Consider the following 24,995-nt stretch of genomic DNA (forward strand, 5'->3'; position numbering starts at 1 on the left):
TAAACAGAAGCAGAAAACATGCTCGAAGATATATAAATAGAAAACCACACAAATACTCAAAAACACAAATAGAGAAGGGCACGATGACAGCAGGAAAACTTTAAACATGTCTCTGTCTCGCCTTTGAGTTCATCAACAAGGCATTTTTTTCATGGCTCATGAGTTTTTATTCAAAATTGCCCGAAAGGACGTTTTGCAGATATTTTCACTCCCATATGGTACAGCTTCCAAATCACCCGTGGGAACGTCTGCGCCTGGTCTGCACCCAGTTGTAAACCTTGCTCGAAATAACCACAGCTGATTCCAAATCAAAGTCATTTCCCACGATTTATTCTTCCACGAGGCTCACCTTAACGGCAGCTGAGATTTCAGCTCGATGTCTTAACAGTGGCCACAAGATGGATTTTGTCATGCACACGTTTTGAAAATGCCACTTCTGCTCGGTTTCTATGCAATCTTGTTGCTACGGCTCGGTGCTATTTTCCGAAGTTGTCGAGGATTTAAAAAAAACCACAAAAACCTTCGTTTTTTAAAATATCAGACGACTGGGTGGGAGTGCTGATGCTTCACCCTCCACGATACTTAAAAGCAGATCAAACCTAAACCCTACTCAGCGTTCAAAGGTGGGATACTATGATATTTATTGGCACCAAATTTACAGCCCTTTCCCAAAAAGCTGGGCTTGAATTAAGAGTTTATTTCAAAATGAGGAGTCTAATGACGTCCATGGCAAAAAGAGGAGTTGGAAAATATTGGGTTTTTTTAAATCAATTTTATTGGCTTTTTTCTTTGTAAACAATACTAGCTGGATACCGGTGCTTTGCTATGAAACTATGTGGTCAGGCTTAGTTTTTGGGGAGGAAAATAATGGGGGGGGGATTTTGCCTCTGCCTACCAGCATCCATCGGTATTCACCTGGCTAGTGTCCTGTCAGTGTGTGAGAGAGTGGAGGGTTGTTTGGAAACTGAAAGAGTATTTGCTGTGTGAGCAAGGAGACAGCAAGGAGCCTGGGCGTGGCTTAGCTCAACTGTTCTCTACCAAAGCTGCTTGGTTGCTGTGAAACTGAAACTGAAACTCCTCTCCTCTGCTTGTGTTTTGCATTTGGAACAGATTTTTTTTCATGTGGGAAGTAGAATTCCTTAGCATCAGTGTAATAATAATAATAATAATAATAATAATAATAATAATAATAATAATAATAATAATAATAATAATAATAATAATAATAATAATAATAATAATAATAATAATGGAAATACTCCAAATGCTCTGAGGGTCATTTCGAAACATCCTTTCTTAGTGAGCACCTAGAAGCCAAGAGGATGTGTGTGTGTGTGTGTGTATGTATGTATGTATGTATGTATGTATGTATGTGTATGTATATATGTATACATACATATACATACATACATACATACATACGTGTGTGTGTGTGTGTGTGTGTGTGCTTAAAGAACAGTGTGGGGCCGTGTAAATAAACTCACTTCACGAATGTCTCACTTAGCAGCATAAATTTTGGGCTCATTTGTAGTCATAAGTCGAGGACTAAGAACTAACCTAGAACTAAGGAGAAACTTCCCAACAGTGAGGACAATGAACCAGTGGAACAGCTTGCCACCAGAAGTTGTGGGTGCTCCATCACTGGAGGGTTTTAAAAGGAGATTGGATAGCCACTTTCTTTCTTTCCTTCCTTTCTTCCTCCCTTCCCTTCCCTTCCTTCCTTCCTTCCTTCCTCTCTTCCTTCCTTCTCCATTGCTGGAGGCTTTTAAGAAGAGATTGGACAGCCATTTGTCTGAAATGGTATAGGGTTTCCTACTGAGAAGGGGGTTGGGCTAGAAGACCTCAAAAGGCCCCTTCCAAGTCTGCTATTCCACTAAACATGCCTCAGAAGAAAAGAGAAGGTTGGAAAGAACCCTCAGCCTTCTACTAGCAAAATGAGATTAGAGGTCTGTTTACACAGTGCCAGAAGGGAAAATCCTTATCAACCCTCTTTGTACTACCGAGAGCAAAGCACGTTCCAAAGGCCAAGTGGTTGAAGTATCCAAAGTTTTAAGAGCTTCCCAAAGGCTACAAATCAAAATTGTAAAGTCTTAACTGCAAGGGCATTCTAACGTCTAAGTTTTCCAACCCAGGCGGTCCTCAACTTACAATGGTTCGTTTTGTGGCCACTCGAAGTTACAACAGCACAGAAAAAAAGAGACTTGTGACCATTTTTCACAGTTACAACCTGTGCAGGCTTCCAATCCTCGAACAGTCTTCCAAGATTGGAGGGGCTGCCCCAGAGAGGAGGGGGGTCAAGCTATACTTCAAAACACCTGAGGGCAGGACAAGAAGCAATGGGTGGAGGCTTATCAAGGAGACAGAAGCAGCCTAGAACCAAGGAGAAATTTCTTGGGAGTGAGAGCAGTTAACCAGTGGAACTCCCTGCCACCAAATGTTGTAGGTACTCCATCACTGGAGGTTTTCAAGAAGATACTGGACAGCCACTTGTCAGAAATGGACTAGAATAGAGTAACAGAGCCGGAAGGGACCTTGGAGGTCATCTAGCCCAACCCCCTGCCTGGGCAGGAAACCCTACACCATTTCAGACAGGTGGCTGTCCAGTCTCTTCTTAAAAGCTTCCAGTGATGGAGGAGGAAGGAAAGAAGGAAGGAAGGGAGGGAGGGAAGGGGGGGGGGGGGGAGGGGAGGGGAGGGGAGGGGAGGAAGGAAGGAAGGAAGGAAGGAAGGAAGGAAGGAAGGAAGGAAGAAAGGAAGGAAGGAAGGAAGGAAAACAGCATAACAGAATAACAGAGTTGGAAGGGACCTTGGAGGTCTTCTAGCCTAGCCCAACCCCTGCTCAGGCAGGAGATCCTCTATCATTTCAGAGAAATGGCTGTCCAGTCTCTTCTTAAAAGCCTCCAGTGATGGAGAAGGGAGGGAGGGAGGGAGGCAAGGCAAGGCAAGGCAAGGGAAGGCAAGGCAAGGCAAGGGAAGGTAAACAGCATAACAGAATAACAAGAATTGGAAGGGACCTTGGAGGTCTTCTAGCCCAACCCCTGCTCAAGCAGGAAACTGTATTCCATTTCAGGCAAATGGTTGTGCAATCTCTTCTTAAAAACTTCCAGTGTTGGGAGTGGTTAGATGACCTACAAGGTCCCTTCCAACACTGTTATTCCATACCAGTCTGTATATTCACAGACAAGATACTTCAAGATTCATATACAGTATTAGAAATAGAATATTTGCTTTTCATGTGATGTTTATATTTAGTGCCTCAAATTATCTCAGCTTGGTTTCCATGGTTAAAATTGCCATGCTGGTGTGTTCTCGACTCTCCCCCCCCTACTCAGAATTACGTGGGGACAACTGGCAACGGCAGGGAGGGGGATATGGAGGCCAAACTATTCTTAGGGAAGGAAATAAAAGTGGAAACAGCCTCAGTTGCCTCCCCTACGGGGGTGTCCTCGACTTACGACCACAGCGGAGCCCAACATTTCGGTGACTAAACGAGACATTTGTGAAGCGAATTTCGCCCCATTGTCTCACCACATTTAGTAAGCGAATCGCTGAAGTTGTTACCTTAGCAAAACCATTCTTAAGTGAATCGGCCAACTTTGCTCGTCAGAAGGTCGCAAAAGGGGGATCATGTGACCCTGGGACATGGTGACCGTCATAAATATGAAGTGGGTGCCTGGTGTCTGAATGTAAATCACGCGACACAACAGGTCGTAAGTGTGAAAAACAGTCATAAGTCGCTTTCCCCCCGTGCCGTTGTAACTTTGAATGGTCACTAAACGAAGTGCTGTGAATACATTCAATGGTTTTCTGTATTTCTTCCCTCTTTGCCAGGATCAATGTTGAGTTTCAGAAAATATGAACATCGGTGTCCAAGTATATTCATGAACTGGCAGAGACATGGTTAACAAAGTAAGCCTGACAACAGACCAGCCACTGGGAGCTGACAACCTGGATGTGCTTTGGCTCTGTGTGCTTTGCTGAGTATTGAAAGTGAAACTAGTCTTGCTTGCTTGCTAAACGGAGTTCTGCTCTGAGCTGCTGCTGGTGTTTTTGCTTATGTTACATTGAAAGAATCTACTAATGGTATTGTAAACTTTACTCATGTTAATATGTTTACAAAGAAGTTAATGATCCTGCTGAATAGATCATCTGGGTGTTTTCTGGACTTGAATTTCTGCTGCAAACTAATAATCAGATCTGTCATGCCCCTGTCGGAGTCTGAATCCGAGGAGGAAGACAAACAGCTGACAGGGAGTGGAAGTGTAGCTCCATTGGCTTTGGAGGAAACTGGGGAAGGGCAAAGTCCGGCTGGGCAGAGCAGGGGAGAGGTAGAACAAGGGAGAGGGAGTTCAGAGGAAGACCCAGGCCCACCCCCTCTTCATCCTAGGGCACGCAGGGAGGAATGGAGAAGGGAGCAACGTGAGTTGCATGGCTTAAGGGGGAGGAAAGGGCCCTGATTCCCTTCATTAGCCACATCTGGGAATGAGACTTTAAAAGAGATGTATGCTGAGTACAGGCAGCTGCTGGGAACAAAAGTGAGTTTATCTTGTGTTGACTTTACTTATCTGTGTTCCTGGCGTCTGTGTTGAGTTATTGCCATGCCTTCACATCTGGAATTCTTGCTCCTGCCATGCCAAACTAATTACCTCATTTTGCCTTGATTGGACTTATAGTTAGTTTTTGTTGACCACATTTTGGACTTGATTCTCTGCAGCCCAAGGCTGTTCCTGGGAGAGATTTTCTCCAGCCCAGAAGGTAACCGGGACATTGGGGGCAAAGTTGGAACTAATAAATGGACTCCTACTGATTATTTGACTATATTGCCTTTGTGCCATGCCCCTTTGGGTCATCACAGGATCATTCAAAAGAAAAACCAATGCAGACTTTCCTAAATTTGGTGACTCCCAGATGAGCTGGCCTACTTATTGATGAGTTATTCATCAATGCCAGTGATGAAGAACGATGGAATAAGAAATAAAACAGAACTTTAGCTTTGAATCAGGCTAAGCACAGCTAATTGTGTTAGGAGATGGACTAGAAATGGGGGAAACTGAGGTTCTGCCTTAGACATGGAGGCCATCTGGTGACCTTGGGGGAGTCATTCCCCTCTCTGCCCAAATCAGTGTCAGCTCCTGTGACAGCCAGCGGATGAACACACAACCCCTAGTTGTGTCAAGCACAGAGAGGTTCTGTCTTAAGACTTGAATGAATGAATGCAAGGCAGAAACAAAGGGACTTAACAACCGAGAAGGAGAAACCCCAAGGAACAACCACAATGCACCTCTCAGGTCCAAAAATAAGTATCTTCAGGGAGAAGGGAATAAAACTCCCAAATAAATAAAACTCCCAAATGAGAAAAAAGAAGTTATGATAACTTAGAGATCAATATTTCTCGGTCCATGGGGTTAAGAGGAGTTTTTACTCTTCACAAAGAAGGAGGGAGGGAGAAAGGGAGACAAGGCCAAAAGGTAAAGGGAAGGAAGGAAGGAAGGAAGGAAGGAAGGAAGGAAGGAAGGAAGGAAGGAAGGAAGGAAGGAAGGAAGGAAGGAAGGAAGGAAGGAAGGAAGGAAGGAAGACAAGGCAAACAGGTAAAGAAAAGGAAGGAAGGAAGACAAGGCAAAAAGGTGGAAGGAAGGAAGGAAGGAAGGAAGGAAGGAAGGAAGGAAGGAAGGAAGGAAGGAAGGAAGGAAGGAAGGAAGGAAGACAAGGCAAAAAGGTGGAAGGAAGAAAGGAAGGAAAGAAGGAAGGAAGGAAGGAGGACAAGGCAAAAAGGTAAAGAAAAGGAAGGAAGGAAGGAAGGAAGGAAGGAAGGAAGGAAGGAAGGAAGGAAGGAAGGAAGGAAGGAAGGAAGGAAGGAAGGAAGGAAGGAAGGAAGGAAGGAAGGAAGGAAGGGTAAGGAAAGAAAAGGAAAAGGAAGAAAGGGGGAGAGAGGGAAGGGAAGGGAGGGAATGCAAGTACAGAGTAGCAAAAAACTAAGAGAGGTCAAAAGAATAAGCAGGGAAACTGGGATTAAAATTGGGCTAAACAGTAGCGTAGAACTTGTGTTTCTTAGCAACCTATAGATGAAAACTAGAGCCGAATGGAATTGTCATAATATACAAGAACAGACGTGCACCTCCAGTTAGGATGACATCAATTGCCCATTATTACATATGCCTAGCCTGCTCTTGAGCATGCTCTATATAATATCTACCTCCCTTGTGCAAAAGATACTCTCCACCTGTGTGTGCAGGCCTGACCTTTTGGGAGGGGCTTGTACCAAAAGGAGGGCGAAAGGAAGGGTGCCAAACTTATGTTGAGCCATCCTATCCAACCGAGATCCTGATGGTTTTCACCACGCAGGAATTGTAATTCTTCTTTGAAGAAGGACATTTAGTATCAGTTTCACGGCCCAACCTCAGTAAGCCACAGGGCACTGCTAGGCAGTTTTCCGTTGGTTTTGGTTCTTTTTGAAGATTATTGCTAAGAAATATTTTCATTGACCTTTTGCTGACCAAAGTTATGTAGCTGGGATGAGCTTTGGCCTCAATAAAGAGATTTCCTCTTGATCTAAACAGCCCCCAAGAAGCCTGGAATTTCTCATTTCCTATAGTGGCCCATTTCAGACATTCATTATATGGCTTAATAACAGCGTCCAGGAACAGGCTGACCACAAGGGAACATTTCTTTCCCAAACAATCTGAGGTTAAAAGGAAGAGACCATCAATCACGGGTCTATTGGGATCACCTTCTACACTGAAGGAAATGCAGGAGTTTATGTTGGTCAACGTCAATATTCCAGAAGAGGAATATTTCTGCTGCTGATTGGATGGGAGAAGGTGTTTAATTCTTTGATTTGCCTCTTGTTAAGAATTGGGTTAGGGAAGAGAGAGCTGTATGTTCGTTAACAAAGAGGAAGGGAAGAGATTATGACATTGTTAACCCTTATAGGAAGGTGGGAAGTTACTTCCTGCAGGGGGGGGGATTTTCTTTTTAATTATATGGAGGTGGGGGGAGGAGGAGAAGGGAGAAGAAGGAGGGGGAGAAGAAGAAGAAGAAATAGTGGTGGTGGAGGAGGAGGAGAAGGAGAAAAAGGAGAAGGAGAAGAAAAGGAGAAGGAGGTGAAGGTGAAAGTGAAGGAGAGGAGGAGGAGGAGGAGGAGGAGGAGGAGGAGGAGGAGGAGGAGGAGGAGGAGAGGAGGAGGAAGGAGGAAGGAGAGAGAGAGAAGAAGAAGAAGAAGAAGAAGAAGAAGAAGAAGAAGAAGAAGAAGAAGAAGAAGAAGAAGAAGAAGATGATAATGATAATGATGGAAGAGAAGGAGGAGAAGAAAAAGGTGAAGGAGAAGGAAAGGAGAAGGAGGTGAAGAAAAGGAGTAGGAGGAGAAGGTGAAAGCGAAGGAGAGGAGGGGAAGGGGAGGAGAAGGAAGAGGAGGATGAGAAGATGATTGATGATGATGATGATTGATGATTATGAAGTCAACAACAACAATAATAATGGTGGTGGAGAAAGAGGAGGAGGAGAAGGTGAAGGAGAAGGAAAGGAGAAGGAGGTGAAGGAAAGGAAGAGGAGGATGAAGAGGAGGGGAAGGGGAAGGAGGAGAACACCATGATTGATTTAGCAACTTTGAAAGACTCCAAAGCCAAAACTGGAATGTTAAGTTCTTTTGGCAGCTTTTATTCACAGCAAGAAAAGAAAAATCACCCTCTTCACAGCTATTCATCTTTTCTATTCATCAATTAAAAAAATTATATGATGAAACGGAAGAACTCTGCAAAATGCTACAATCCAATTGCTTACGAGGAAGCCCAGATGGAATGTGCAATTAAGTAGCAATCCTTGGAACAGCTGATCCAATTTATTAGCTTTTATCCGAATTGCACAGGGCCAATTTCTCCTATTTGTCTGCATTCCTTGCTATATACATTTCCTTTTTCCCTACTTTGTTTTGTTCTCTCCATCAGCACAGAGCTTCATTTCCTGAAGGTGACCTTCTGAACTGTTTAGATCTTTTGTACCTTCTGAGACACCATTTAAAAAAAAATTCATTTCCCCCCCTCTTTTTCACAGTGTAAAATATGTTCAGTTGAACTACAAAATACCATCGTTTTCAAGACCCTTTAGGCACTGTAAAAACATCTGGCTCTCCTTAAGAAGTCTACTCCTTAAAGTATCTCTCCAAAGCATCTGCAGTTTTATTCTGATGTGAAAAGATCTGGGAAATGATAAAATAATAGGAAGAAGCTGAACTTGGGTGAACTCCACAACACTTCCTTAAGATTATTGTCTATGCATTACACCCTTATTAAATTAGACATAATGTTGTTGTACATAACATGCAAGATATGCATAGTTTTTGCTGATGAAAAGCTATTTCTATGCTCCTCAATCAAAGGTTTTGGGCATTGCCTAGGTGTGCCAATATGTCATCCCTTCTGTGGGAGCCAATTTACTTCTGGGTCTAATTCAAGGTGTTGATTGTCCTCTTTAAAGCCCTACATCAGGGGGTTTCAACTTGACAGCAGACTTGTGGATTCAACTCCCAGAATTCCTCCTCCAGTCATGTTAGCTCAGGAATTCTGGGAGTTGAAGTCCACAGGTCTTAAAGCTGTCAAGTTTGAAGGCCCTTGCCCTACATGGCTTGGAACCAAGTTATTTGAAGGATCATCTTCTCCTAGTTACATCTACTTGACCTACTGAAGTGGGAGGCCGGAATGTTCAGGTTTCCGTTCCAACATCTAGGCGGGTCTTCAAACTTGACAGCTTTAAGACTTGTGGACTTCAACTTCAGGAATTCTGGGAGTTGAAGTCCACAAGTCTTAAACTTGCTAAGTTTGAAGACCCTTGATGTAGTGGCCCCTTGAGGAACATCAACCCCCATGGAGATAAGATTGGTCCTCACTTTGACACTCTTTTTTCAAGGCTCTGAAGACTTGGCTTTGCCAACAGGCCTGGAGGAACCCAGAGTGGAATGGAAACCATCAAGTGGCTTGATGGATTGTTGCCACCAGGGAGGTGAAAGTTCATTGCTTTGTCATTGTTTTTATAATGGGGTTCTTCTCTTTCTATGCTACCCAGAATCACTGAGGGAGAAGGGAGCAGACTACTCAACAAGGGAAGACCTGACCTAGGTTGAGGAGCTCCAAGCTTCTTAGCTCTTCAGTTGTTCAAGATAACTTAATCCATGCATACAGCAGATCTCTGGAGATAGGAGAAGACAACCCAACTTAGGGGGAGGCCAAAAGAGGCTGACAAGCTGATCCTCACATCTATAATTGTGACAACATTTCCATGGTTGTGTGATCAAAATTCAGGGGCTTGGCAACCAGGAGGTATTTGCAAACAGTTGTAGCTTCCCAGGGTGATGGGAATCACAATGTTTGCATCCTTCCCATGCAACTTCCGACAAGCAAAGTTAATGGGAGGGAGCTGGATTCATTTAAGGATGACATAATTCAGGATTCTATTGACAAGCATTGGCAAAAATGGGTCAAATACCTGTGGCCCATTCTCTTAATGGCCACCTTGCTTAACAACTGACTTTTTCGTCCCAATCATGGCCATAAATTGAAAGCTATCTATAGACCATTGCTTTCCCAAATTTTTGTATCACAATAATCTTGCTGCGGGTTATCATATGCAATATTAATCATTCCTTTTTTAATTATCATATGCAATATAAGGTTATCGTATACATTATCATATGCAATATTATTCCTTTTCTGATTATCATATGGAATATAAAGTTATTGTATAGTTATTATATGCAATATTAATTATTCCTTTTTAAATTATCATACGTAATATAAAGTTATCATCGTTATCAAATACCTTATTAATTATTCCTTTTCTAATTCTCATAAAGTTATTGTAAATGTCATCATATGCAATATTAATTATTCCTTTTTAAATTATCATACGCAATATAAAGTTATTGTATAGTTATCAAATACATTATTAATTATTCCTTTTCTAATTCTCATATGCAATATAAATATCATCTACATTATCATATGCAATATTACTTATTCCTTGTCTTATTCTCATAAATATAGTTATTGTATTTGATCATATGCAATACTACTTATTCCTTTTCCAATTATCATATGCAATATAAAATTATAGACATTATCATATGCAATATTAATCATTCCTTTTCTAATTATCATATGCAATATAAAGTTATCATATACATATATATACATATATATACGCAAAATATTCCTTTTCTAACTCCACCTCTGTAACACCCAGTTCTGTAGGAATAATTCATGCTTGAAGGAGTTTCAACGCTGCCCACCAGCATAAAAATAGTCACAGGAACCCAAAACCAAACTAAAATACCATTTCTTTTAAGCACAATATATCTTTTGCTAGCAGTTTATGTCCCTTAATGAAATTCAGATTTCTCTGTCGCTATTCCATCCAAACCTGCTTACATAACCCAAGGTGGTTTATTTTTATTTTTGTGCACCTTGACACAATGCATGATTGCGGGGTTTAAACCCTGCCTTCTAAATCACAGTTTTTAAGAAAAGCACATAATTGGCAAATAACAGGGTTCCCGGGAGGCAGACCACAAATAGCAAAGAGTCAATGACGAATTTAGACAGAATTGAGAAGCTCCGGTAGCAAAATCTGCAGACAGAAGAAAATACATTGCTCTACAAGGGTTCCATCTCCATTTGCCTCAAAAGTCAGTCTTCCGAATTCTTTTCTTTTGCAAAGAAAGTACCTGTATTATAATACCTCTATACAGGTGGTCCTCGACTTATAACAGTTTGTTTAGTGACCATTCCAACTTACAATGGCAATGAAAAAAAGTGACAGGAATGTTTTTCACTGCAACATCCCCTGATCAAAATTCAGAAACTGACTCGTCTTTATTACGGTTGCAACATCCCAGGGGAATCCAGATTCCCCTTCCCAACCCTGGTACCTCATTGAACAACGGCAAGTAAATCACTTAACAACTCTGGCAAAGAAGGTCATAAAATGGGATAAAATTCATTTTAACAAATGTTTCACTTAGCGACAGAAATGTTGGCCTCAAATTCTGGGCGTATGTCAAGGACGGCCTGCATTCGCATCACAGCATGAAGAAAATGTAATAAAGTACATTTTTAAAATCCTGTGATTTTTTTTTAACCCTAGCTCGTTCTTAAGGACAGAGGATTCCTATGGGTTCATTTTACTAGCTTAATTCTTAAGGATTTCTACTTGTTTCCCTAGAAGCTAAAACTCTTTTTATGGAGATACTCAGTCCTCCAGGTCATGGTTGTCCCAAAAGTGCCTTTTTTCAAGAGGCAATTGGAGTTTCTGGTTGTTGTTTTTTCCTTGAAGACATTTCACTTCTTATCCGAGAAGCTTCTTTGGTTCGGTATTTATAAAAATAAATACAGAGATATGGAAATACGTAAGAATAAACAATTAAATAATTAAATAAATAAATAAATAAAATAAAATAAACAAATAAAATGATTATTGGATTGCATGTGAACATAGTATGAAATGCACAAAATGAAAATTGTAACAGCATATTGTGGTAGAAATGAGTAAATAATAGTTATAATCCTGATGCATAACACCACGGAATCAAAAGAGATTATACTGTATGATCATTTTAACTAGGCTGTATAACATGATGGGAGGGAGAGAAGGAGTGATATAACCAATGACATTGTATAATTGGAACTGTTATATACATAATAATAAGACTTTATTGATTAGCCCTTGGGCCATATCAAAGTGCAAAGTTCCAGCAACAATTTGTTACTAAAATTTAATAAAAGCAATTCAAAATGAAATTTGATAAAATACTATTTAAAATGGAACTTGATAAAATACAATTTAAAATCTTTATATACATTAAGCAGTGGTGTGATTCACTCGGTTCGCACCGGTTTGGAAGAACTGGCTATTAACTTTCTGAGCACTGTGGTGAACTGGTTGTTGGAAAAAATCATTAGGGCAGAAAACCGGTTGTTAAATTATTTGAATCCCACCACTGATATTAAGGAAAAATGTACAATAAAAAATATTTTTAAAAGAAATATTTCAATATAGCATCCCCAGCCAGATAGTCACCAAGTGCTAAAATACAGTCTCATTATTGATCCACAATTTGGGTAGCAATTAGATAGTCCAACACGTCTAATCAGCTATTCTGGGAAGTGTCAAGATTTAATTTTAAATAGTGTTTATAGGGCCTGCAGTTCTTGCAAAGTAATCAGCATCAATGAATGCCGGTCGTTAAGTAATTTAAAAAAAAATCACCAAATAGAATATAGCAAGGAAGTGTGATAAATAATACCTTTTTAAGCACTTAAAAAAAAAAAAAACCTTGCACTTCTGATACAACCAGCTGCGCACAAACTCAACACTGTTTCTACCAAAATTAGGCCTATCTTGACTTGTGAAGCGAATTTTGGGGTTGGTAGCAACTTTTATATACGAATCAAATTATGGGTTTTCTTTAAAAAAGAAAAGAACTAAGCACCTGTTATAAATTAACAGCATTTAATGAAAAGGCGACCCATTTAACAATTTTAATCGTTACAGATTCCTTAAAAAGAGCCCAGTTGTGGTTACAGGTGAGCCTTGAGTTACAAGTTGTTTAGTGTTTCAATGTCCTGGCCAAGTCCTGGTCAAACAAAACGGGGTCCTTTACTACTATATGTAATCTCCAGCAGGATCCAAAACAAAGAACAGGGCAACTCATTCATGAAGAGTAAGCCCTCGTGAAGCTACCTAAATAGTCTGAGTCCAAATCTGCCCCATAACCCACCTTCCGCCCACCACCCAACCCTTGACCACCCCCTAGTAGCCATGATCTAAATTGGATAATAACAGTCCGTTCGGTAGCCAGGTGCTGATGCTGGAAGCAATCCCCTCCATCTCAGCAGCCACGCAATGCTGGCTATCGATCTCATCAGTCTCTGGCTGTCACCTAGAGGGGACGTCATCAAACAGCATCAGGCAGGCAGCGGAGACTTTGACCCAACAGAATGGACATTGGCAGGCAGCAACCATTCCCCTGGAATAGCCACAACCCGCAGTGGTTATTGTTGAGCATGTCAAGGCTCGACATAGTGACTGTTTGAAGTGAAGAGTGGCACTGACAAAAAAGTTGAGTTATTGTACGGCCATTTTTCACACTTTTGCAGCATCCCCCTGTTCAACATTCAGAGGCTTGGCAACTGATTCGTATTTATAACGATTGCCGTCTCCTCAAGATCATGTGATCACCTTTGGCGACCTTCCGACCAGCAAAGTCAAGTAGGGAAGCCAGACTCGTTGAACAACCAAGTGACCAACTTAACAATTGCAGTGTCTCACTTAATGCCTGAACTTGAGATTCCGAATGGATTCCCAAAAATGAATGCATTTGACAAACGTTTGAGTCTTTCTTTGTATTCCTACATGTAGTATTTATGAGTTTGGGTGCGAGAGAGCTCCCAAAGCAGGGTGTCAAACTCGATTTCATTGAGGGCCACATCAGGGTTGTGTTTGACCTTGGGGGGAGCATGAGAGGCATAACCAGTTTGCCGTCACTTGTGTCGAGGGCACCTGTGGTGGCCCGAGCACTCTGCCAGTGAAAACAGGCTCCCAAGCTCCGTTTTCAACTGCGACGGTCTCCTGCAATCTTCTGCCAGCGAAAACAGAGCTCAGAGCATCTCCTAAAGTCTCAGTCCCCAGATGTGCCTTGTGAAGAGGGACGGGGCACTCCCCTCCTGAGTAGTCGGCTCAGTCTGTGCTGTTCTCGCCTTCTCTCTACTCTCTGTGCTCATGGATCAGAATGGGCGGTCCTTATTCACCGCCTGAGCTCTGTCTCTCATGTCTCTCCTTCCTCCCTGCCTACAAGCCATCCCAATCCTGAAAGGCCCTGGCCTGCCTCAGCCTGCTCCTCCCCATATTCCTCCCAAGCCAATGAAGCCGCCCCTCGATCTCCCTCGGCTCTAGTTCCTGCTCATCTTCCCCCACAGATTCAGGCTCCGATGGGAACATGACACAAAATGTCTTGAAAGCAAAACCAATAAGTCCAGTTGCTTCTTGAAAAAAAGCACCTTTGGGTTCCCTCTGCAGTCTTTCTAGGATCCTAACATCTTTTTTTGTATCATTGGTGACCATGATCAGAGACAATATTCCAAGTATGGTCCCACCAATGCAATATAAAACGGCATTTCACTTCTCATGATCTTGAAACTATCCGTTCTTGCAATCTAGGATTATATTAGCTCTCCTTTGGATGAGGGGCATCCAAAATTCAGACCCATTGCAAAGCCAAACAGAGGCGCCAAGGGAATTTACTGGCAAAAACATCGGAGGGGTTATTTTTTGTAAGCCTAAAATGCTCAAAATATAATTATAAACTCTGCTAAACCCTTGGAAGACATTCAATCAACCAGCGTGCTGGCCTAAAACTTCCTCCCACCTCCCAATTCTCTGTCAACACAGCTAGGAAATATTGCCTGATTTATTAGGAGGCATCAGCAGTTGGGCCGTCTAGACAAACCACAAAGATAGCTTTCTCTTCATGCCTCATACAGGATAATTCAGTCATTTCCCAAATCTGCTCTTGGAACCCAGTTTAAAAGCTAGTTTGGAGTCGGCCATGATGCCAGTGGCTTGAAATAAAACAGGGCAAGCTCTTGAAATTTTAAACCCGAGATATCAATCCCAAACCACCGTTCACAAGCCAAGAGCAGATTCAAGAGATCACATAGAATTCTTTTAAAAATATATATATTTTTATTATTATTATTATTATTATTATTATTATTATTATTATTATTATTATTATTATTATTATTATTATTATTATTATTATTATTATTAGGTCCTGATATCTGGTGACTTTTTCAAGTTGTTTCTTGTCGATTCTGCTGTCACCAGGTATGGCAATGTTGACGATCCACACTTTTTTCTTCTCCACAATCGTGATATCCAGGGCATTGTGTTCCAAAACTTTGTCAGTCTGTATATGGAAGTCCCACAGTAGTTTTGCATGCTCATTTTCAACCACTTTTTCAGGCTTATGATCCCACCAGTTCTTTGTTACAGGCAGATGGTAGTTGTGACACAAGTTCCAGTGGACCATCTGAACGACTGTGTGTGACGTTGTTTGTAGTCAGTCTGAGCTTTATTTTTTGTTTTTATTTTTATTTATTATTTTTATTTTTACTATTATTATTATTATTATTATTATTATTATTATTATTACGCTGTGATGCTAAGGAGTTCTACTCGCCCTCCCAGGGGTGGGACCAACCGGTGTAACTACCGGTTCAGTGATTTTACATTTTGCCATCCATGGAAAAGGGGTAGGTTTCATATATCACCTGTTACTGAAGTCTGTAGCAGCCAAAGAAGCCTCATTAATTTAAAAAAAAAAAAAGATCAGTTATTTGCACAACTCCTCCTTTCCATGATGGAAGATTCTCAGAACTCTATTTAAACATTGCAATAAATCAAGTCAAACAAGATGTACATGTCTAACTACTGAAGGACACCCCTCAAAAAGGAAACCAAGAGGTTCCTTTTACAAGAAGATCTTGTAAAACTTGGGGTTCCTTTCTCCATTTCATCTTAAACGGGCTTCTCCTCAGATATACATGAGCAGATAAAACCAGAAACTCGTGATTTTTTTTCCAGACGATTTGCAAGGGAGCTGCCACTTCACAAGCTATAAACTTGCCAGCATGACAGACAGAAATGGGAAAAACCGGTTAAGCAAGGAAAATAAATTCAGAAACTGGATAGTATAGAAAAGAAGTAGCTAACTCATCCATTCCTGCGCCCCAAAATTCATGCTTTTGCATATCAATATCTAAGTTTCCGGTCTTTAGTGCAATAGGATATATTTTAATCAGCTTTTAAAAAATAAAAATGTTATCTTCCAAAAAAAAATTGGAGTTATTCTAATTTAAAACAAGTTTCTTTCCAGTTCTGGCTAGGATTTTATGTTAGAAATACATTCCAAAGGCTTTTGATTATTTCTGTTTGGTGGGTGTATTTTTTCCAGATGGATGGATGGATGGATGGATGGATGGATAGATAGATAGATAGATAGATAGATAGATAGATAGATAGACAGACAGACTGAGAAACTTTCAATATACTATTGTGCTTGGGGGAATCTCATTACTGCAAAAATCTACTGCAAAATAAAACATTTAAGGTGAGAGCAGCAGCTTCCAGCTTTAGATTGGTTTCCTATTATTGCCACCGGTTTCATTTTCAGAGAAATGAAAGGAAAATTAGGTACAATCTACCACCCAGTCAAGCATGACATGCTGGGAATTGTTCAGGCAAGGCTGATTTAATTAGCAACAGGCCAAATTGCCTGACTTGTGTGTGTGTGTGTGTGTGTGTGTGTGTGTGTGTGTGTGTGTCGAAGTACAGCCGAGAATGTCAGACTTTATTGGAAAAAGTGACCCACAGATTTCTCTCTGCGCTTGGAAAAATACTTTATCCCGACAAAGCTCAGAGGAAAAAAATTAAATTGCTTCCCACAATGAAAGCCTTTGTTTGTGTTTTCAGCAACGAAGAAGAGTCAAATCATATATACCTCACTAAATATAAAGGAAACTGCTCTCTCTCTCTCTCTCTCTCTCTCTCTCTGTGTGTGTGTGTGTGTGTGTGTGTGTGTGTGTGTGTGTGTGAGAGAGAGAGAGAGAGAGAGAGAGAGAGAGAGAGAGAGCATAATCTCCTTTTTGGACTGTTAAAAGGCTTGCTCTCTTTCTGTGGGTATAGTTTAGTTAACCGACTTTCCATTCTGTTGTGTTTGGAAGCTCTGCTTTGGAAAATGGGTCAACAAATATCCAAACAGCCAAACAAACATTGGAGCTAGAGGCCAGGGACTTACCGAAAACTTATGGATCACCATAGTTCTAAATGGATTGGTTTATAAATAAATTTTGCTGCTGCATTAGGAAGGATTTTGGAGGGTTCACAATCAGGCCTGAATTTTGGGGGGTTCAAAGATTTTTGGAGGGTTCACAATCGGACCTGAATTTTGCACAATTCAAAGAATTTTGGAGGGGGGGGGTGTTTCAAAATCAGGCCTGAATTTTAGAGGGGTTCAAAGAATATTGGAGATGGGGTCACAATCAGTTTGCTGAAAATCAGCATGTTCCTGATTTACAGCTAGCTAGAATATTTTGGATGCTTTTTAAAAAAAAACAGGAGAATTTAGAGCACAATTTGAAATTATTTTTATTTTTGCTGCCATAAAACTATGAGATTGGCTTAGCATGATTTGGAACTTCATATATTATCTATCATATATCCAGCTAGCTAGCTAGCTAACCTCAACATTTTGTGATAACCTCAAAATATTGTGTGTGTGTGAGAGAGAGAGAGAGAAAGAGAGAGACAGAGGGAGAGGGAGAGAGAGAAATAGGGGGGCATGTGCCCACCTGTGTGTAAATGCATACAGGTAGTCCTCAACTTATAACAGTTCTATTTAGTGAGCATTCAAAGTTACAATAGCACTGAAAAACAGGACGTTTTTCACAGTTACGACCGTTGTAGTATCTCCCCATGCTCACCTGATCAAAATTCAAATGCTTGGAAACTGACTTGTACTTATGCCAGTTGCAGGGTCCCAAGGTCACATGACTCCCTTTGGCGACCTCTTGAATAGCAAAATGAACGGGGGAAGCCAGATTCACTCTCATCAACGGCGTGACCTTATTTAACAACCGCAGGGATTCATTTAACAATCGCGGCCAGAAAGTTCATACAATGGGGGGCAAAACTCGTTTGTCTCACGTCGCAGCTGAAATTCGGTGCTCTATTTTGGCCGTTAAGGACGTGTACGTCGCGTTTTATTTTCCCAAGTGCCTTATGACAAAGGCCGGCGAGAGTTCCAATGGATCCGATTCTATTTCTGATTATTTTTCCCCCACACATACCAGCAGAGTAGATTTACTTCTGCTTGACTTTGCTTCGCCTACATCTATCAACTCCGGGGCTGAAGGGAAAAGCAGTGGTTGCAAAAAAAATAAAAATACACATGGATGTAGTACATCCGCGGCGACTTAGGAAGGAGAAGAAACTTAGAAAGATTTGCTAGGCAAAAACCATGAGGCCTCAACTCCGTAAGGGAACAGGAGATATTTACTAGGAAGATGCTCAGGGGAGAATGAAAGAGAGATTAGTTTTTTTAAAATACAGTATATATATATAACCACCAGGCTTGTTAATGGGGAAGATTTAAGGACATACCAAATGGGCATACAGGCAATCCACATCTTAAAACCGTTTGCTTAGTGTTTGTTCAAAGTTACAACGGCACTGGAAAAAATGACTTGTGACTTTTGTTCACACTTACAACCATTGCAGCATCCCCTGTGACAGTGGTGGCAAACCTTTTTCGCTCGCGTGCCAGCACTCAGAAGGCAATGCATGCTGGCCTCCCCACACACACCCTGTGCCTGCACACATGATCCCGTGCAGCACGCTGCGGGTCTGCGCATGTGCGCTCGATCACCGTGCTCCACACATCTTTGTGCATGCGTGCGCAATCACCCCCGCACCCCATCCATCTGTGCGTGCATGCGTGATCCCTCCATGCACTGCATGTCTCTGCACGTGTGTTCATGTCTCCCATGCATCCCCCTGTGCATGTGTGCCAGATACCCAACTATCAGCTGTCGGGCGGCAGCATGCGCAGTGGGGCTTTTCCAGATGAGTTCTTGCGTGCCGGGAGAAATGGCTGTGTGTGCCACTTCCGGCACACGTGGCATAGGTTTCCATCATGGTCCTATGGTCACGTGATCAAACTTCAAACTCTCAGCAACTGACTCATATTATGACGGTTGCAGTATCCCGGGAGTCACATTATCCCCTTATGCGATCTTTGTACAAGTGAAGTCCATGAGGAAGCCGGATTCACTTAACAACTGTGTGAAGAACTGCAGTGATTCACTTAATGACTGTGGCAAGAAAAGTGATAAAATGTTAACTTAACAAATGTCTCACTTAGCAACAGAAATTTTGGGCTCAATGGTGGTCGTACCTTAAGGACTTCCTGCTTTGTACAGAAAGACAACGTCTTCCCTTATGGCGGAAGAAAATTCCGGTTTCAGGGAACACACAACCACTTCCACTCCGGGCATTGAAGAAACACCCACCCACCATTTCCATTTCAGACATTGAACAAACACACAACCTCCATTTCCATTCCCGGCACTGAAGAAACACACAACCTCCATTTCCATTCCCGGCACTGAAGAAACACACAACCTCCATTTCCATTCCGGGCACTGAAGAAACACACAACCACCATTTCCATTCTGGGCATTGAAGAAACACACAACCACCATTTCCATTCCGGGCATTGAAGAAACACACAACCACCATTTCCATTCCGGGCATTGAAGAAACACACAACCACCATTTCCATTCCAGGCATTCAAGAAACACACAACCACCATTTCCATTCCAGGCATTGAAGAAATACACAACCACCATTTCCATTCCAGGCATTGAAGAAATACACAACCACCATTTCCATTCTGGGCACTGAACAAACACACAACCTCCATTTCCATTCCGGGCACTGAAGAAACACACAACCGCCATTTCCCTTCCAGGCATTCAAGAAACACACAACCACCATTTCCATTCCAGGCATTGAAGAAATACACAACCACCATTTCCATTCCAGGCATTGAAGAAATACACAACCACCATTTCCATTCCCGGCACTGAAGAAACACACAACCACCATTTCCATTCTGGGCACTGAACAAACACACAACCACCATTTCCATTCCAGGCATTGAAGAAACACACAACCACCATTTCCATTCCAGGCATTGAAGAAACACACAACCACCATTTCCATTCCCGGCATTGAAGAAACACACAACCACCATTTCCATTCTGGGCACTGAACAAACACACAACCACCATTTCCATTCCAGGCATTGAATTTTATTTTACCACCATTTCCATTTGCACTGAAGAAACACACCCACCATTTCCATTCTGGGCATTGAACAAAAACAACCACCATTTCCATTCAGGCAAAATTGAAGAAACAGAGGCACAACCACCATTTCCATTCTGGGCACTGAACATGAGAAACACACAACCACCATTGTCCATTCCATGGCTACTCTGAAGGATGTGAGGAAGGGCTGGGGAGAAGGATGACCTCGTGTCCCCATTTAAACCCAAGAAACACACAGCCACCATTTCCATTTTCAGGCATTGAAGAAACACACAACCACCATTTCCATTCTGGGCACTGAACAAACACACAGGCATTGAAGAAACACACAACCACCATTTCCATTCTGGGCACTGAACAAACACACAACCACCATTTCCATTCCAGGCATTGAAGAAACACACAACCACCATTTCCATTCTGGGCACTGAACAAACACACAACCACCATTTCCATTCCAGGCATTGAAGAAACACACAACCACCATTTCCATTCCAGGCATTGAAGAAACACACAACCACCATTTCCATTCTGGGCACTGAACAAACACACAACCACCATTTCCATTCCAGGCATTGAAGAAATACACAACCACCATTTCCATTCCAGGCATTGAAGAAATACACAACCACCATTTCCATTCCAGGCATTGAAGAAATACACAACCACCATTTCCATTCCCGGCACTGAAGAAACACACAACCACCATTTCCATTCTGGGCACTGAACAAACACACAACCACCATTTCCATTCTGGGCACTGAACAAACACACAACCACCATTTCCATTCCGGGCATTGAAGAAACACACAACCACCATTTCCATTCCAGGCTTTGAATGAACACACAACCACCATTTCCATTCCCGGCACTGAAGAAACACACAACCACCATTTCCATTCCTGGCACTGAAGAAACACACAACCACCATTTCCATTCCTGGCACTGAAGAAACACACAACCACCATTTCCATTCTGGGCACTGAACAAACACACAACCACCATTTCCATTCCAGGCATTGAAGAAACACACAACCACCATTTCCATTCCAGGCTTTGAATGAACACACAACCACCATTTCCATTCCAGAAATTTTATTTTATTTTATTTCATTTTGCATGCCAGGACACACCCCACCCGTTATGACGTTCTATTTTTAAAAAATCCCCATTCAGGTTTTATTTCTCTCAAAATTGGAGAAGAACGTGTTTTCAGAGAGCAAAGCCAAGCATCTTCTCACATGCTCCCCACCACCAAACATGAGAATGACACCAGGTGACATCCAATTGTCACCCTGGAAGTAATCATGGCTACTCTGAAGGATGTGAGGAAAGGGCTGGGGGAGAAGGATGACCTCGTGTCCCCATTTCATAAAACCACACGACAGAATGAGGTCAGCCTTTGCAATTGTCTCGCCTTAAAGCAGCCGCAAACTTTTGAATTCGACTTGGAGAAGGCTGGCATGAGCAACACCAGAGAAGCGATGGTGGGAGATTTCTGGAAGGTCTTTTCTTCCATCTTTTAACATGGGTATCTCCCTTTTTTTTCCCCAGAAGATCTGCATGGGGGTCTCTCTCTCTCTCTCTCTCTCTCTCTCTCTCTCTCTCTCTCCCTTCTTCTCTCTCCCTCTGTCTCCCTCTCTCCCTCTCCCTCTCTCTCTGTCTCTTTGTCTCACTCCCTCTCCCTCTCTCAATTCCTCTCCCTCCCTCTCCCTCTCTCTTTCTGTGTGTCTCTTTGTCTCTCTCTGTCTCTCTCCCTCCCTCTTCCTCTCTCCCTCTGTCTCCCTCTCTCTGTCTCTGTCTGTCTCTGTGTCTCTGTCTCTGTCTACCTCATTCTCTCTCTGTCTCTCTTTGTCTCTCTCTCTCTCCCTCCCTCTCTCCCCCCCCCCTCTCTCTCCCTCCCTCTCTCTCCCCACCTCTCTCTCTCTCTCTCTCTCTCTCTCCAGAAGCTTTATTGAAAGTTATGAATATTTCATACAGGGCTCTCATTTCTCTCCAACTGTTGCTTCATCTAGCCTCCCATCCTTCTGAGGTCGATAAAAAAAGACTCAGATTGTTGGGGGCAAATAGGCTGACGCTATGCACTGTGAAGTGGCATATACTGTAAATGCTATTCCTTCCTTCCTTCCCTTCCCTCTTATCCCCTTTCTTATTCACCTTCCCTGGTAGTGCAGTGGTTAGAAGCATTGCAGGCTAACTGTGCCCACTGCCAGGAGTTCGATCCTCACTGGCTCAAGATTGACTCATCCTTCCATCCTTCCGAGGTGGGTAAAATGAGGACCCAGATTGTTGGGGGAAAGAGGCTGACTCTGTAAACCACTTAGAGGGGGCTGTAACAGCACCGTGAAGCAGTATATAAGTCTAAGTGCTATTGCTATTTGGTTCTTTTCATTAATTTAGTCTCCTGAGCAGTCTTACAAGTAGGATTCCCCTGCTATTGAAGGAAAAGGGAGAAAAAAACTAACTATATAATGAAGTTTCTAACCTTTGGCAACTTTAAATTAAACTGTCATAAGTCCTTGCCAGTTGCCAAGCCTCTGAATGCAACGATCATGTGAAAAATTGGTCCGAAGCCACAATTTTCAGTGCCATTGTACCTTTGAACGGTCACTAAATGAACCATTGTAAGTCGAGGGCAATCTATTTGTCTTGTTCACTCTCCAAAACTGATCAGAGGAAGAAAGGAAGAATGCAACCCCAAGCAAGCACTTGAATTCGAAGCTCCTGATCTCCAGAAATGCAGAACAGTGAAATCTCCAGTGGGTAGATCTCCAACAGAGTCCAGGACTACGAAGTCACACGAAAGTGCCTCTTTTGAGATTAGAATAAGATCCGTAGATTAGATCCACTCCAGTTCTAATAATAGGTTATGCAATACATAATCTATACAATTACAGTCTCTTACCAAGATGCGTTCTGTGCTATCCTTCTGCCCATTTGCAAAACTTTAAACACTCCAGGATGAAGTACTTGAAAGCCTTACTTTATAATAAAAATTATTTTAAAAAAACTCTATGCCCTATGAGGTTTAGATATTTAAAACTAGCTCAATACCTGTGCTTTGCTTGGAAACTATGTGGTTGGGCTGAGTTTTTGGGGAGGAAAATAAGGGAGGGTAATTCTGACTCTGCCTACCAGCATCCATCGGTATTTATCTAGCTAGCGTCCTGCCAGTGTGTAAGAGAGTTGAGGACTGTTTGGAAAATGACACAGTATTTGCTGTGTGAGCAAGGAGGAGACAGCAAGGATCCTGGGCGGGGCTTAGCTCAACTGTTCTGTTCTAAAGCTGCTTGGTGCTGCTGTGAAACTGAAACTGAAACTCCTCTGCTTGTATTTTGCATTTGGAACAGATTTCTTTTCAGGTGGGGAGGGGGAGTAGAACTCCTTAGCATCAGAGCGTATTAATAATAATAATAATATAGGAAATACTCTAAATGATCTGATGGTTATTTCAAAAAATCTTGTCTTAGTGAGCACCAAGAAGCCAAGAGGAAGATACATGCCAAATTTTAAGTTTGTAGGCTTTACAGTTCTGGAGATTTTGTGATGGTGTGATATATATATATATATGCTAAATTTATTAGACAAGGCAACTCAACTAAGAATCCATTGGAATTCGTGGAACATATCAGAGGCAAAATATTCAACTGAATACTGTATCTGTGTATTTATCACATAGGTATTTTATTGTTGTATTTCTTTTATCTTCTTTATCCTGGAAATAGTTCTTGTATTTTATCTTTGTTGGATCTGATACGGGTTGTAAAATTAATCAACCAATGCATTTTTCATGGTGAATTCTACAACAAAGAGCAGGGAAATCCCCAAACTTGAAGTAACAATGGTTCCTTCTTCTCATTAATGATAAATATTTAAAAGATGATTTTATAGGCAATCAGTTGCAATTTCACACGTTACCAGTAAGTAAAAAAATACATATGATTTCCTGACAGTTAGAACAATGAATCAGTGGAACTCCTTGCCTCCAGAAGTTGTGAATGCTCCAACATTGGAAATTTTCAATAAAAGATTGGACACCATTTGTCTGAAATGGGGTTGGACTAGAAGACCTCCAAGGTCCCTTCCAACTCTGTTATTCTACATTCTGCAAGGCTCAAGACTTCACCAGTGTGTGGAAAGGCAGCAAGCAAGCCAAAAAAAGCACTCACCTTAACATACTTTTGAGATATACTGGATTAAATTGTTCATGGGAACTAGTTAAGCTGTTAGGAGCCCATCCCGTTCTTTTCAATAAACCGTCAAGCTCCTGCCATGTTGTTGTTTTGTATTTCGTTAAGGTAATTTAATATATCCATTAATTTATGATCCATGTTGTTTCCCTTTCCTTGTGTTACAAAATTCCTGCCGTAAAGTTGATTCACCCTCATCGCTCAAGGCTTAAAGCAGTTAAGGATGTAGATCCAAATTGAGGTAGATGTTTCGACAAGAACTCGTACGTCCAGATAAGTTCTCCATCATGTTTTCTTAAGAAGGGTAGAATTTACCTATAACACAACACAACCGCAACTATTCAAAAATGTTTTCCTTCTTGCTCGCCAAGCATGCAACAATTTTGCTCTTCTCGGCTCACCAACTTTCCAACAGCCTCTGGACTTTCCTACTTAGAGATCAGCTATCAGGCCTTGATCATTTTGCTCCGAGGGTTTTAGCTTTGCTTTTCCTCAATGCAGTTCTTTCCAAATTACTCATCTTCTAGATGTGAACTGGAATTTAACCAGAATTCCCCAGAGTTGTGATCCATGCATGATCCTTTCTGGAATTGCTTCTGGAGGATTTGCACAACATTGCTTGACATGTGCAGCAAGGCAGTGATGCTTAGATGGTGTTTATGGAGCTACCACGCACAGCAAGAATTTCGTATCCAGAGTACAGGATCTGAAAAAAATGTCTTAAGCCTCGTAGTCCGAGGCAGTAGAGGCAAATCCCATTTTCTGTAGATATATTCAATTCCAGAAAGGAACAGGGTTATGCAACTCCTCCAGATCCAATTCCAGAAAGGAACAGGGTTGTACAAATCCTCCAGATCCAATTCCAGA

The 24,995-nt window shown here is 41.8% G+C and overlaps 1 protein-coding gene across 23 annotated transcripts in view; it reads right to left on the minus strand.

The window, feature by feature from the left end:
- Window positions 1-24,995, minus strand: part of PPFIBP1 (PPFIB scaffold protein 1) — a 90,818-nt gene that overhangs the window by 56,730 nt on the left and 9,093 nt on the right. The window contains exon 1 of one of the 23 annotated variants that reach the window (XM_087967853.1): window positions 9,088-9,150. The exons of 21 other annotated variants lie outside the window; for them this stretch is intronic. The gene's annotated coding sequence lies outside the window, so the exon portion shown is untranslated. Of the gene's footprint in view, window positions 1-349; window positions 369-9,087; window positions 9,151-24,995 lie in introns of those variants that run through there. One more of the 23 variants, XM_087967854.1, reaches the window with a different exon arrangement.

Source organism: Notechis scutatus, chromosome 6 (genome assembly GCF_049901735.1).
Source record: "Notechis scutatus isolate UNSWTSFEM ecotype Mainland chromosome 6, rNotScu1.2, whole genome shotgun sequence".
NCBI classification, from domain to species: domain Eukaryota; kingdom Metazoa; phylum Chordata; class Lepidosauria; order Squamata; family Elapidae; genus Notechis; species Notechis scutatus.